Consider the following 15658-nt stretch of genomic DNA (forward strand, 5'->3'; position numbering starts at 1 on the left):
TTGAGACGTGGAATACGGGGCGTACGTTGCTGAGCTCCGCAGGCAGCTACACTTTATATGCCACCGGACCAACTCGGGCAAGAATTTCGAACGGCCCGATGTATCGTGGATTTAGTTTTCCCCGTTTCCCAAAACAGATCATCCCTTTCTAGGGAGAGACCTTTAATAGTGCTCAATCTCCGACTTGGAGTTACAAAGGTTTTCTTCGTTTGTCAGCATAACTCTTTTGTCGGCCACGCGATGCTTGGAGTCGGGCTTTGATTTGGATTATCTTCTCTATAGTTTCTCGAATGAATTTTGGTCATGTAATAGTGCTACTTGGTGATTGCCCTTTTGCCAGCTGGGTGTCACCCACCTCAGCCCAGCAGAGAGGCGATCTGCATTTGCGACCATATAAGGCCTCAAAAGGAGCAACCCTTATACTCGTGTGATAGATGTTGTTGTACGAGAATTCAATCAAGGGCAAGTGGGTATCCCATGACTTGCCGAAATCGATCACACAGGCTCGTAGCATGTCCTCGAGTGTTTGGATGGTTCGTTCGCTCTGGACATCGGTATGAGGATGATAGGCAGTGCTCATGTCTAGTTGCGTTCCCATAGCCTTCTGGAGTGATTGCCAAAACTGTGAAGTAAATCTACTATCACGATCTGAGATAATGGATACTAGCACTCCATGGAGTCTCACGATCTCTTTGATATAGATTCGGGTTAATCTTTCCATCTTGTACGATTATTTTATTGGCAGGAAATGAGTGGATTAAGTTAACCTACCGATAATCACCCAGATAGCATCCAATTTGTCTATCGTCTTAGGAAATTTGGCTATGAAGTCCATAGTAATCCTTTTCCATTTCCACTCGGGTATTACCGGCTGTTGTAATAGTCCCAAGGGCTTTTGATACTCCACTTCCACTTTGGCGCAAGTGAGGCACTTGCCCATGTAAGTGACGATCTTTGCCTTCATATTTGGCCACCAATAATGTTGCTTAATGTCCAGGTACATCTTATCCGAACCTGGATGGATGGAATATCCCGTTCTATGAGCTTCATTCATGACTATCTCTCTGAATCCCCCAAGTTTAGGGACCCAGATTCTATTCATGAAGTAATAAGTTCCGTCCTCTTTGGCTTCAAAGTTTTTATCCATCCCACGTAGTGTTTCATTTGTGACGTTCTCCGACTTCAATGCATCTAATTGGGCTCCCCTAATCTGTAAGGTTAGGTGAGAGTAGATGGTTATTGATAATGTTTTCACCCGACGACCTGATTATTCTTTCCTGCTCAGGGAATCGGCTACCACATTAGCCTTGCCTGGGTGGTACTTAATCTCGCATTCGTAATCATTTAGCAGCTCAAACCACCTTCGCTGCCTCATGTTTAGCTCCTTTTGGTTTAGTATGTGTTGGAGGCTTTTGTGGTCGGTGAAGATGGTGCACTTTGTACCGTAAAGGTAGTGCCTCTAAATCTTTAGGGTGAAGACCACAACTCCTAACTCGAGATCATGGGTGTTGTAATTTACTTCATGTGTCTTCAATTTCCTAGATGCGTAAGCTATCACCTTCCCACGTTGCATGAGGACACATCCTAATCCTTGGTTTGAAGCATCGCAGTAGACTACAAAGTCTTCAGTCCCCTCTAGTAAGGATAGCACTGGTGCACTATAGAGGGCTCGCTTCAAGGTTTGGAAGGCGGCTTCTTGTTTTTCCGTCCAGTTGAAAGATACGCCTTTTTGCGTTAAGGTGGTGAGGGGTTTGGTTATCTTGGAAAAATTTTAAATAAACCTTCGGTAGTAGCCTGTGAGACCCAAGAATTATCGGATTTATGTGGGTGTCTTCGGGATCGCCCAACCTTCAATGGGCTTTATCTTGGAAGGATCTACATGAATCCCTTTCTCACTGACTACGCGGCCCAAAAGTTTTACACTGCGAATCCAGAACTCGTATTTTGAGAGTTTTGCATATAAACGCTCAGCCCTTAGAATTTCCAAGATTTGACGGAGATGTTGACCGTGCTCCTCTTTGTTTCGGGAGTATATAAGAATATCGTCGATGAAGAGGATCATTAAATTATCAAGGAATGGGCGGCAAACTCAATTCATGATGTCCATAAATGTTGTGGGGGCATTTGTTAAACCGACGGTCATCACAACAAATTCGTAATGGCCGTATCGCGTTTGGAAAGCAGTTTTGGGAATATCCTCTTCCCGGACTCGAAGTTGATGATAACCGGATCTTAAATCTATTTTGGAAAAGTAACTAGCTCCTTCAAGCTGGTCAAATAGATCATCGATATGAGGGAGTGGGTATCGGTTTTTGACAGTGAGCTTGTTTAATTCTCTATAATCAATGCACGTTCTGAAAGATCCGTCCTTTTTCTTGACAAACAAGATCGGAGCTCCCCAGGGCGAGAAGCTTGGTCTGATGAATCCTTTGCTCAACAATTCTCTTAATTGACTGGATAACTCCTGCATTTCGGCGGGAGCTAACCTGTAGGGTGATTTGGCAATTGATGTGGCTCCTGGTATTAGGTTGATTCGGAATTCGACCTGCCTTTCTGGGGGTATTCTCGGAAGGACTTTTGGAAATACATCCGAGAAGTCACATGCCATCGGGATATCTTTAATGTTTACTTCTTCCTTGGCTTTATCCACAACATGAGCGAGGAAAGCATAGTTTTTCTTGTGCAGGCACTTTTGTGCTTTGATGCACGAGATAAGACGAAGATTGGCGCCAGGTTTATCACCATAGATTATTAGGGTTTCGTGGTTGGGGAGGTGAAGGCGAACGACCTTCTCGCGACACATAATATCAACATGGTGGGGGCTTAACCAATCCATTCCGATTATCACATCAAAAATCTTAATATTTACTAGCATCAAATCTATTTGAAATGAGTAGGTTTTTAGTGTTAATGTGCACCCTACATAAACATCTTTGGTTGTTTCAGTTTTCCCATTAGCCATCACCACTGTGAACGCTTCGTTAAGCTTCTAGGGTTGTTGATTTAGTAATTGTTTGAATTTGTTACTAACAAAGCTTTGCTCGGCTCCGCTATCGAATAAAATGCATGCGTAAGTGTTGTTAAGTAGGAACGTACCAGTCACAACCGTCGGGTCCTAAACTGCTTCACCTTAACCCAACGTCAGGACCCTTCCTGATCATCTTGCCCCTTGGTTGTTGGCTTTGGGGAAATCGCGTTTGAAATGACCAGTTCCTCCACACCTGTAACAAGTGTAACTGGCCCCAACATTGTTGTTGTTGTTATGTTGTTGTTTTTATTTGATTGTTGGTTATGTTGAGACTGAGTTCTACTGTATCTTGCGGTATGGCCCTTTCGATTGCAACTCGTGCAATGAATCTCCCTGCATTCTCCATGATGGTGAAAACTGCATTTGCTACACTTGGGTAGGGTCCCTGAGTATTTTCTGGTAGTAGTTGGTGTAGATGAGGCTGGAGCATGTGGTGTTGTGGTAACTTGGGCAGTAGGAGCGTGGACAACTACTGTTTTTTGCTTCTTTGATGACTCTGAGTTTTTTCGCCCTTTACGCTTGTTGTTCTTGCCTTTCTTGTTATCACTTTCCTTTTTAACTTCAACTTCTCCTGCTTTGGCACCCTTCTTGCTTCCATGGTCGTATAACTTCTTGGCTAGTTTTTTAGCACGGTCATACGTTCCAGGGCTTGTTGCGATTACATTTCCTTGAATTTGAGAGGTCAATCCCCAAATGAATCTTTCAATTTTTTCCCTTCAAAAGTGATCATCCCTGGACACAAGAGTGACAACTCACCGAACCTTGAGATGTATGCATCAATGTCAAAGTTTTGGACTGTGAGATTCCTTAAGCTCCTCCCATGGCATAGCATTTGCAACAGGGAGTGTCATGGCCTCCACGTGACCATTCCACCAAGAGAGAGCTTGATCGACGAATATGCATGCCGCAAACTTCACCTTGCACTCCTCGGGACATCCGCGGATCTCGAATACCGATTCCACTTTTTCTAACCACCTTTTCAGAGTTATCACACCTCCCGTCCCGTTGAAGGTGTGGGGCTTGGCGTTCGTGAAGTCCTTGTAGGTACAGGTTCTCGTAGGTCCTTGGTTCATCCCATGGTTTGAGATTCCATCCCCTTGCCCATTACCTCCACCGTTGTTCCCGTTGTGGATATGAGCCAGCGCTGCTGTAGCTGTAGCTGAAACAGCTGCTTGAAATGTAGCTGAGTCCATTTCTGGTGGAGGCGGTGGTGGTATTGCATTGCGGTTCCCGCGTGTCTGTCTTCGAGGCATCTTTCTATCATGGAACGGAAAGATGTTGAGTATCTAGTGTATTCCAGTTTCATGATCTCTTGATTATAGACTAGTGTCGGTGATTCGGTATTGTATAAGCAAGTGAGTGTATAAAATCAGCATGTAATAGTAGTAACATAACACATAACAGATAACAACATCATGAGAAAATATCTAGCCGTTTTTCATTAATGATAATCTTTTGAGTGCATGAAAATTTGCCTACATAAGGCATATAATACATGAAATGAAATAAAACCCGACAGAGTAACAACTCCATGAGTAGTGTAATCACTTAATCATGTAGTCGTTGGTACATAAAGGAAAATCATAACTGTAGTAGGTAGCAGATGAACGGGTACTAGCTGCGTCGAGAGGGGTCTGGTGGTGAAATCATATGCCAAAATGTCACGCCACGAGATCAGCCATCTCGCTCATCTCCCTGACGACCTCGTCCCACTCGTTCTCTGTCTGCATGGCTCGGGCCTCTACTACTAATAGTTGTTGCCGAAGGGTGGCAACCTCCTCCTCTAAAGAGTGAGTCCTATCGATGGGATCCCGTGGTGTTGCAAAGTGGTCCTGTACTATCTCTAAAGTGGGAGGCTCACTAGGAACTTCATTAGTGTCCCCATCCTCTTCTATAACCTCATCGAATTCTCCGAACTCGTAGTATGTTTCCATGTACTCCTCAGGCCCAACATCGCGTTCTGCCTCTTGACCTATCGCAGGGTCTCCCTCAATTAGCCCATTGGCTACCAAAGCTTGATAGTAAAGGATTCCTTGATGTACTTCCTCCATGAAGGTTGTGTGCGAAACTGGAAGGGTGAGAAGTGTGTAAGGAGATTATGTGTAAATAGGTTTCCAAAATACTCCTATAGTGTTTTAATTGTTTAAGTTTGAGTTCCTTAGAGTTCTTGGATGCGAGGTAAGCTTCTAGATTCATTTCCCACCATGCTTACTCCCAAACACATGTTGGTCATATTTTGATTAAATATAGTAGATCAGGCTATATTTATCCCCAATATGACTACATAACTGTCCAAGTTTAACCACGGTGTTCAATTTCCTCCAAAGACTTTTAGTGGTATAGTTTTATCGCATACTTAGGTATTATCTTATTTAGAGTGTTTTAGTACCAATGTGTTTATAGTTGCATATCTTGTATGATTAGTTATTCCAGTTCACTATAAACAATGCTCTGATACCAATTTGTCACACCCCGAACCAGACGGCGGAAACGTCCAGGGGCTCGTCAGTGACTTCTACCTTATAGTATCATCACATAGTATATAACTGAAACATAACATCATCATCATCACACATGTAATATAACAACATACATTGTTTACATCGAGTATTGTGTTTGAATATTACATGCCAAAATAATAGAAGTATGATGAAACAAAATATCCATTAGTTTGTTCTGCCCAACTTGCTTCAACGGTTTCCTGAGAATACAAGTTAATTTAAAAGGTCAATTGTAACATCCCAAATTTTCAAGCCAAAAATTTCATTTTTAATTAAATAACTTATAAAATCATTTCTCAAAACATAGTTGATAACATAACAATCCATAAACCATAATAATCATGTTTCTGAAATCATATCATCAAGTAGTAATAAAATCAGAATATAATCCCATGAATCGCAAAATGCGAAAAAACGGTGTGCATGTTATGTGCATCTACCGCGTCGGCTCCTTCCCCTTCGCTGAAGAGGTACCTGAAACAAAACTAAAATTGTAAGAACAAAGCTTAGTGAGCTGCCCCATCATACCACATACCATACAATCATATAGTATACATACTGCTGGGCAATTCTGGGGTGCCCGACCTACCCGGTTCGACCATTATGGGGTGCCAACCTACCCATGTCAAGCCATTCTGGGGTGCTGACCTACCCGTGTCAAGCCATTCTAGGGTGTTGACCTACCCTTCGGTCCTAACAACCGAACTCCGGGGACTATTTCACCCCTACCACTACTACCACATATATCATAACATAAACATACTGTCAGGCATCTCTGGGGTGCCCGACCTACCCTTCGGTCCTAACAGCCAAACTTGGGGTCTAGTCCCCTCTTACTACCACTATCATATATAACATATCATGCTAACATATAACATATCAGGTAGTAAAACAAGACAATTATCATAAATACAATCATCTCGACTATAATCAACTACTAGTGGGTCGGCGTTGGTGCCTTAGACCCACTTCTACTGGAAGGTAACTCACCTCGATGTCGTGTAGTATCTGCACAGTCCTCGGTACGAGAATCAAATCATCTCTACCCCTCAATCCCTATACAACAACCTTTCTCGATTACTAATAAATACTCATAACCCCTTAGAAGGGTCAACCCAAGTCCAAGTCAAAGTCAAGGTCAAAACCTGGTCCAAGTCAATCTTGGTCAAAGTCAACGTCCAGTTGACTCGACTCACCGAGTTGGTCCACCAACTCGTCGAGTCCCCACTTCTACAAAATGTTAAGACCCCGTCTCTACTCCCCGAGTCTAGCAAGAGCTCGACGAGTTCTCCTTCAACCATAACATTGGGACCGTCTTCAACCGACTCACCGATTTCATCCTTGAACTCGTCGAGTTCATCTTCATCCGAATGAATGAGACTAGTCTATGACTCGCCGAGTTCTCCTTGAACTCGTCAAGTCCGTCTTCATGAGGTTGGGACATTGCCTTGAACTCGTCGAGTCCTTCGATCTTCAAGTCAATGAAAACCTCCTGATAGGCTAAGTGTTCCTTCCACTCAACCACATACCATTTCCAGAAGGCATTTGGGGAAAATGCGACCCAACTTGTGCAAGTCACCCAAGTGACTCGTCGAGTCCCTCTTTGTCCAAAACTACACAGTCGATTATAATGGGTCTCAATGCATCAAAACCATAGATATGGCATCCTAGAGTCCATTTTACACGTAAAGCTACAAACTTGATATCCATGCATGGGGCCTTTGGCTCAAAGCCATAAGAAGGGGTTTATATGTTGCATGGGTCTCCCAAGGCCATAAAGTTGGCACCTTTATGCCATAGGAACCCTCAATGGTTCAAGATCTGAAGTGCAACTGCACATATACATACAAATCCAATTATAGTCTCTTAAAAGCTTAGAAAAGGTAGAAAATAGCCACAAAACAAGATCTAGGAGATAGATGGTCAAGGTTCAAGCTTTTTACCTTGAATGAACTGAGAATGAAGTAAAACCTTTGGATCTACTAGCTTCCACTTGAACTCCCAAGGTTTCTTCTTCTCTTCCAACTTCAAATGCACATAAAAGTCACCAAAAAGCTCAAGAACACTCCCAAGGGGCTTAGGGTTTCGAGTTAGGGTTTCTCTAGGTTTGGAGGGATGATGGGGGCTAGGTTGAGGCAGAATAAGACGTTTAAATAAGGTGACAACCCTAACATTAGGGTTTCCTCTAGACATCTCCTACTAGTTGAGTTGGTCCCCTAACTCGTCGAGTAGGTCACTAAACCTCCTGGTCCAAAATCGAGTCTACTTGACAAGTTGGGCGTCCAACTCACTGAGTTCCATGGCAAAACATGAAAAATACTTGAATTATATACGTACCATGGACCAATTATTACAAATACCCCCCCCCCCCACTTATTTTAGACTTCGTCCTCGAAGTTTGCTGCTGAATCCGGAAAATGCCCGGGGTAGTGCTCCCTCATCTCGTCCTCCGGCTCCCAGGTCCATTACGAGCCTTGCGGTGCTACCGTTGCATCTTCATTAGCTCTACCCTATTTTTCCTCAGATCCTTTGACTTCATGTCGAGGATTGCCACTGGCCGCTCGATGTAGTTCAGGCTGTCATCCACCTGAATATCTTCCAAATGCATCACCGCCGAGTTGTCCACCAGACACTTCCGCAACTGGGAGACATGAAAAGTACTGTGAATCTGGCTAAGTTCGGCTGGTAGGTCCAGCCTATATGCCACCTTGCCCACCCGGGCTACAACCCTGAAAGGTCCAATGTACCTGGGGCCCAATTTCCCCCGCTTCCTGAACCGAATGACACCTTTCCTAGGTGACACCTTCTGAAGCACCATATCCCCGACCTGGAACTCCAGGTTCGAAACATCGCCTATCAGCATAACTTTTCTGCCGACTCTGAGTAGTCTGAATCCTGCTCTGCACCTGCTGGATCCTCTCTGTAGTCTTGAGTACCACTTCGTTACTCCCCATGACCCTCTGGCCAGCATCACCCTAGCATATCGGGGTCCTTCACTTCCTCCCGTACAACATCTCGAAGGGGGGACGGTCGATACTCAGGTGATAGTTGTTATTATAAGAAAACTCCGCTAAAGGAAGGTAAGTATCCCAACTACCTCTGAAATCTTGAACACACGCCCGCAGCATATCCTCCAGAGTCTGGATGGTTCGCTCACTCTGGCCATCCTTCTGCGAGTGAAAAGCGGTGCTAAAGTGCAGGCGAGTACCCAGATCGTCGTGAAACTTCTTCCAGAATCTGGAAGTAAACCGCACTTCTCTGTCGGAAATCACCGGAACGGGCACCCCATGCCAAGACACTACCTCTCTGATATAGATGTCAGCCAACTTCTCAGTCGAAATACTCTCCTAAATTGGAATGAAATGGGCACTCTTGGTCAACCGATCCACGATGACCCAAATCGAATACACTCCCCGCGCGGTCTTGGGAAGCTTCGTGATGAAATCCATAGTGATATATTCCCATTTTCACAGTGGAATATCCAATGGATGGGTCTTGCCATGAGCCCTCTGGTGCTCGGCCTTGACCTTCCTGCAGGCCAGACATCTCTCAATGAACCAAGCTACATCCCTCTTCATGCAGGGCCACCAATAATCAGGACGAAGATCCCTGTACATCTTCATTGCTCTGGGATGGATAGAAAACCTGGATTTGTGTGCCTCTTCCATCAATACATGGCTCACACCTCCATGATACAGGACCCACACCCTATGCTGTAGAGTCAACAACCCGCGACTTTCTTAATCGAAGGAGGAACCCTGACCCACAATACACTCTCTCTTACGATGTTCATCCTTCATGGCCTCCTGTTGGGCCTCTCAAATCTGCTCCAACAGCAGAGTCACCACAGTCATCCTCAAGTATACATCTCTGATCGGTGCTGCCTTGCGGCTGAGTGCATCGGCCACGACCTTGGGCTTCCCCGGGTGGTAGAGGATCTCACAATCATAACCCTTCACCACATCCAACCATCAATGTTGTCTCATGTTCAGATTCAGCTAATCAATAAGGTACCTCAAACTCTTATGGTCTGTGTAAATGGTACAAAGGACCCCATAGAGGTAATGACGCCAAATCTTAAGGGCGAAAACAACCGCTCCCAACTCCAAGTCATGCATCGGATAGTTCGCCTCATGAGGCTTCAGCTGCCTCGAAGCGTAGGCGATAACATGCCCCCCTCAGCATCAACAACGTGTCCAAACCTGAGATGGACGCATTGTAATACACCACGAAATCATCTATGCCCTCTAGCAGGGCTAAGATTGGCGCCTCGCACAATCTCTATCTCAGCATCTCAAATGTGGCCTGCTGCTCAGCCCCCAACGAAATACAACGGCTTTCTTCGTCAGTCAAGTCAAGGGCACAAATATCTTGGAGAAATCCTGAATGAATCTCCGATAATAGCCTGCCAATCCTAAGAAAATATGAATCTCAGATGGATACTTCGGAACCTCCCACCTCATCGCAGTCTCCACCTTGGCCGGGTAAACCAAAATCCCGTTCTGGTTGACAAGGTGCCCAAGAAACCACACCTTGCGTAACTAGAACTCGCACTTGGAGAACTTGCCAACTTGGCATACAAGCTCTCCCTCCTCAGGGTATCTAACACCTCCTGCAAGTGCTCCACATGCTGCTCCTGCGTCTTAGAATAAACCAAGATGTCATCAATGAAAACTATCACATACCGATCCAGCATCAGTTCGCACACGCGGTTCATGAGGTCCATGAACGCGGCAGGAGAATTAGTGAGACCGAAGGGCGTCACCACGAACTTGTAATGGCCATACCGAGTCCAAAAAGCAGTCTTTTGTACATCTTCCTCTCTAACCCTCATCTGGTGGCACCCTGACCTTAAATCAATCTTGGAGAACCAAGATGCTCCCTGAAGCTGATCAAAAAAGTCATTTATCCTTAGGAGTGGGTAATGGTTCTTCACTGTTACCTTGTTTAGCTCCCGGTAATCTATACACATTAGATACGACCGGTCCTTCTTCTTGACAAACAAGTTCAGGGCTCCCCACAGTGAACTACCCAACCTAATAAATCCCTTGTCTAGCAGCTCCTGCAGTTGCATAGACAATTCATGCATCTCGGGAGGAGCCAACCGGTATGTTACCTTGGCTATCGGAGCCGCACCAGGGACTAGGTCAATCCCGAACACCACATGTCGCTTCGGAAGTATCCCAAACAGCTCCTCTGGGAATACATCCGCGTCCTCTCGTACCACTGGTACATCGCTCATAATTGCCTTACCCGCCTCCCGGGTGTCCATAACATAAGCGACATACCCTACGCAACCTTGTTGGAGGTAGCGCCTAGCCCTTGCCGCTGAACATAAATTTGGTCCACGATGTGGCCTCTCGTCTTGAATCACCAGCTCTTACCCACCTAGGGTCCTGACTCACACTAATTGCTATGCGCAGTCTATCACCGCCCTATTGGGGCTCAACCAGTCCATGTCTATTGTTAGATGCATTTTATATGCATCTTTTAGCACGATTTCCTACGTATTTCATTATAAAAGCTAACTAACTCCCGAATATTCTTATGTATTTTGTATTTCATGGTTATTTTGAAGAATGCCCATACTGTTCACGTTTGTTACGACTTTTCAGGGCCATTTGGAGCACACAGATGATTGCGCAAGTTTGGGATGCGTTTGTGGATGCTTTGGAGCTTAATTGGAGTCTAGACCAAGGAGGGATGCCGAGAAATGATCAAGAACTGCTTGGAAGGAGGAACGACGATCAAAAGAGCCAAAAAGTAGTAACCTGCGATCGCATGTATGCCTTTGCGATCACAGGTTGGGTCGCAGGTTGCCTTCGAGGTTTTGTCGAGCCAAAAAAATTCATCAGCTTAGGAAAATTGATACATGCGATCGCAAGTTGTGCCCTTGCGATCGCAGGTGGTCAATTTGCGTGGAAATAGCAACGTACTTCATTAAAAAGTCCTGTGACTCGTTTTGGGTGAAACCTTCGATCACATGTTGTCCCTTTGCGATCGCAGGTATGACGTTTTGACAGCTAGACGTAGAAACACAACCCCATACTCTTCCAGTAACCCTAATTGGTGATTCTTGGCGATTGAGAGGCGATTTTTAGAGGTTTTCAAGTGAAGAACGCAGATCTTAAGGAGACGATTCGATTCCTATTCATAGTTTAGTAAGATTTATCGTTTAGATTCTTTTTCCACTATTTGTAATCCGTTTTTAGCCATGTCAAGCTAAAAACTCATATTTTAGTTTCGCAAGACGTAACCTTTTCGTATGATTAATCATTAGGCACTAATAGTTTCGTTTTTATTACTTTTTTCATAGTTTATTTTTAGTTAAAACCATCTCATTTTAGTTAATCTTCATGCATATTTTCTCTTTTTATTATTTTTCTCCTTTACCGGATGCTTTCCAGTTTTTTTGAGCTTATTTGTAGGATTTACCAAAAGACTATTTGTTACTGGAGGTATGGAAGGAGTGCGGGACTATTGGAGGCTTGCAATTTTTTCATGGACTTGAAGTGGTGCAATTGGGCTTGGTGTCAATATAGGCAAGAAGCGCGTCACACTTAAATTTCGCGCAGGACGACGAGAATTCGAGTTATAGAAGATTAAAGGAGCATTGGAGCATCTTGGAAGAGTTTGGAAGACATAATTGGGCTATCAAGAACTTGCACAAATGGGCTGGACCATAGATGAGAAGAGTAATCTAGAAGTGCCAATTAAATGGGCCAAAAAGCCCATTCAGCAGAATCCACGCGGTCCGCGTGGATTTACAAATGGTCCGCGTGGATCACACTGTGAAGAATCCGAATTTTTGACTTTTTGACTCTATTTTGGGAAGGTTGGTGGAATGCTTTTGGTGGACTTTTAGATCCGAATTTTTACACCTATTTACTGGTTTTTTGAGGAAGAAAAAGGGGGGGGGGAGACTTGGAGGAACAATGACATTTGCTCTCTAGAAGATTGGAAGATTTAGAAGCTTGGAGCAATTTTTCTTCCAACTTGCATCTTGAACAATGTTTGGTATCACAAATCTACTTTGCATTTCTTTCATCTTGGCCATGCTTGGCTAGACTCATATTTGGTTGACTTGGATGTAATTGCTTGAATGTTTTGGTTATTTTGAAGAACTCCATGAGCTTGTGTTCAATATTTATGATTATATTTTCTATAAAAACTTCCTTCATGTTTATATATCTCTAGTCATGATTATTGATATGTGAATGTTATTTTTGTTGGTTAAATTCTTGGCTAAGTAATGGGTCTTCAATTTAACAAGCAACAATTAGTTTAAATGTTTGTTTTCATTTCATTTAGACTAAGAAAATATTTTCTCCATAGTGGTAATGAAAGAAATAGATTACTCTTTGGATTTGGTGACTCTTAAAGCCTAATGCGAATTGATTTTCACAAAATTACATGCTTCATTAGTTTTGTGACTTTGATTTAGGAAATATGCTATGAGTCTCTAGTCATTTTAATACAAAAGAATAGTTGAGGCAAGTTATGCTTATAAATTGCTATAGCCAAGTTAGATTGTAAATACAAGTATTACAACTTGGTATTCTCATGATTATTTAACCAAACATTCAAGTGATGAATGTCCAAAGTCAACCATCTTTCTTTTATTAAGTTTACATCAAACTTTTCTTTTGTTGATTTGTGTTTTTAAATCTTAGTGCAATCCTAGCTTTCTTTTAAGCATCTCAAAAGATCAAAATCCCCCAATTTTATTTTTATTTTAGTTTTACAAGTGTATTACAACAAGATTATCATAGAGTTATAAAATTGAACCAATCTTCGTGGATTCGGCCCCTTTACCACTATACACTATTTTAGTGTAAAAGATTTAGGGTTATTTATTTTGTTGGCCTCGACAACCACCAAATTTTGGCGCCATTGTCGGGGATTGGTTTATATTTAATCAGTTTGTTTCTCTATGCCTAGATCTCATTGTGCAGGTACTCTAGTTTAAAACTCAAAAAAATTGAAAAAAATATGGTTCGGAAATAAACACTCCTTGCATTGAAGATAAACTTTCTAAGCTAGCTCAGTTGGTTATGATGATTGAAAGTGACCAAAGTGTGCAACCTAAGCCTCTTATTTGTGATTGTTGCGCCCAAAATGGACATCATTCTGACATGTGTCCATATTTACAAGGAAGATGGGAAGAAATACAAGAAAAGGGAAGCTACTACTGGTCAAACCAATGGAGTTATGATCAACCTCAACATGATCAATGGTAGGACAACAACCAAGCTTGGGGATACAACCAATATCAAAGCCCATACCAAGCTTGGAGAAATGACCAATACCAACCAACTCCACAATTCCAACATCCATGTTTTCCACCTCCTCAACAAATTGAACCGCCAAGCATGTCCTTAAAGGAGATTGTGAAGAGCATTGCAACTTCTACCCAACATTTCCAGGAAACAACGCAAGCTAGCCTCAAAAGCTTAGAGAAACAAATAACACAACTTGCTGAAACAATAAGTGTAATGGAAGCTCAAGGAAAACTACCATGTGAAGAGAGACCATTGAATAGTGCATGTGCCATTCCTTTGAAAGATTAAAAATTTTTTGATGCCCCGAGAGTGTTATTTGGAGAAGTGAAAGAAGAAGTAGAAGTGGAAGAGGTTATCAAGGAGGAAGAAGAGATTGAGAAAGATGTCAATGAAGCTATAGAGGAAGTGTTGGGTGTTAACGAAAGAGAGGTTGAGCCACCTGGTACTATTGAGAAACTAACGCTAGTGGTAGAACAACCACAACAGTTGGAAAAGCTAAATATGTCGGACCCTTTAAGGGATATGTATCCAGAGAAAGAAGATGCCCAACCAGTCACCTACTCAGCCACCATGTCAAAGAGGGAAGAGTTAGTCACCTTATTGAACAAATACAAGAAAGAATATGGTTGGACGATTGCTATTATCAAAGGTCTAAGTCCGATATGGTTTTCTCGTAAAAAGAAAGTCCAATACAAGAAAGGAGTCCTAATGGAGGTGTGGAAATTAAAAAATGTCGACACGGGGCAAATATTCAAAGTCAATGGGCATCGTTTGAAACCTTTATACGAAGGTTTTAATGCAAATGTCTTGGATGTCATCCAATTGGATGCCCTAGTATACTAAAATCGAAAGGGAAGGACGTCTCGCCAAAGACGTTAATGAAGGGCATTTTTGGAAAACTTAAAGTTTTTATCTTTTCTAATTCCGAATAAATGTCGTAGATAAATCCTTTTTGCATTTCACATTTCTTCTTCTTCCTTCTTGCAGTAAAAGAGTGTTGGATTTTAAGCCCCGATATTCGTTTTGGTCAAAGGGTGAAATTGAGAAGTTGCAGCAGGACGCACGCGGTCCGCGTGTACTCGGGGATGAGTCCGTGTTAATAAACAAATGGTCCGTGTGTGGTCCCCAAAAATGTCTGCGTCCTTCTTCAAATTTAGGGGTTTACAGAACATTTTACGCGGTCCGCGTGTACTCGAGAGGTCGTCCGCGTGGGTTATTGAAATGGTCCGTGTGTACCCGATGCCTTGTCCGTGTGTACTACAAATGGTCCGCGTGTACTCCAGAAACTGCCTGCGTGGATTCGTTGACCAACTTTGAACATCTTTGACTTCCATTAACTTTTGACCAAATAACTTAAGTGACATGCAACCCTTCTTCTTCATTAGCATGCCGGTTGTTTCCCTCTCTCTATGCATTCTTTCTCCCTCAAGAATCTAGCGGTGTAGGCAGCGATGTCGGAAGCTTTCATCTTCAAATTCCAGAGTTTGTGCTCCCACTTTTGCACTCCGCCCCTCGGTCAGTTTTCCGCAAGCATGAGTTCCTTCAGTCTTTCCCAACCCATGGCATTAGCCACTGGCAGGGTTAGGGTTTTGACTTGACCATTCCACCAGGTTAAAGCTCTGTCGGTGAGGGTGCAGGTGGCGAACTTCACCTTGTTGGCTTCGGAACAGGCATAAATTTCGAAGATGGATTCGATCTTCTCGAACCATCGAGTTAGAGCGATAACACCTCAATTTCTGTCAAAGGACTTGGGTTTTGCGGTCATGAAGTCCTTGTAGGAACACTCCTTTTGATGTCCTTGACTCCCGTCTTGTCGTTGGGGGTCGGTTCCACCTCTAGCCCCACCA

This window comes from Lactuca sativa, chromosome 4, assembly GCF_002870075.4.
Source record: "Lactuca sativa cultivar Salinas chromosome 4, Lsat_Salinas_v11, whole genome shotgun sequence".
NCBI classification, from domain to species: domain Eukaryota; kingdom Viridiplantae; phylum Streptophyta; class Magnoliopsida; order Asterales; family Asteraceae; genus Lactuca; species Lactuca sativa.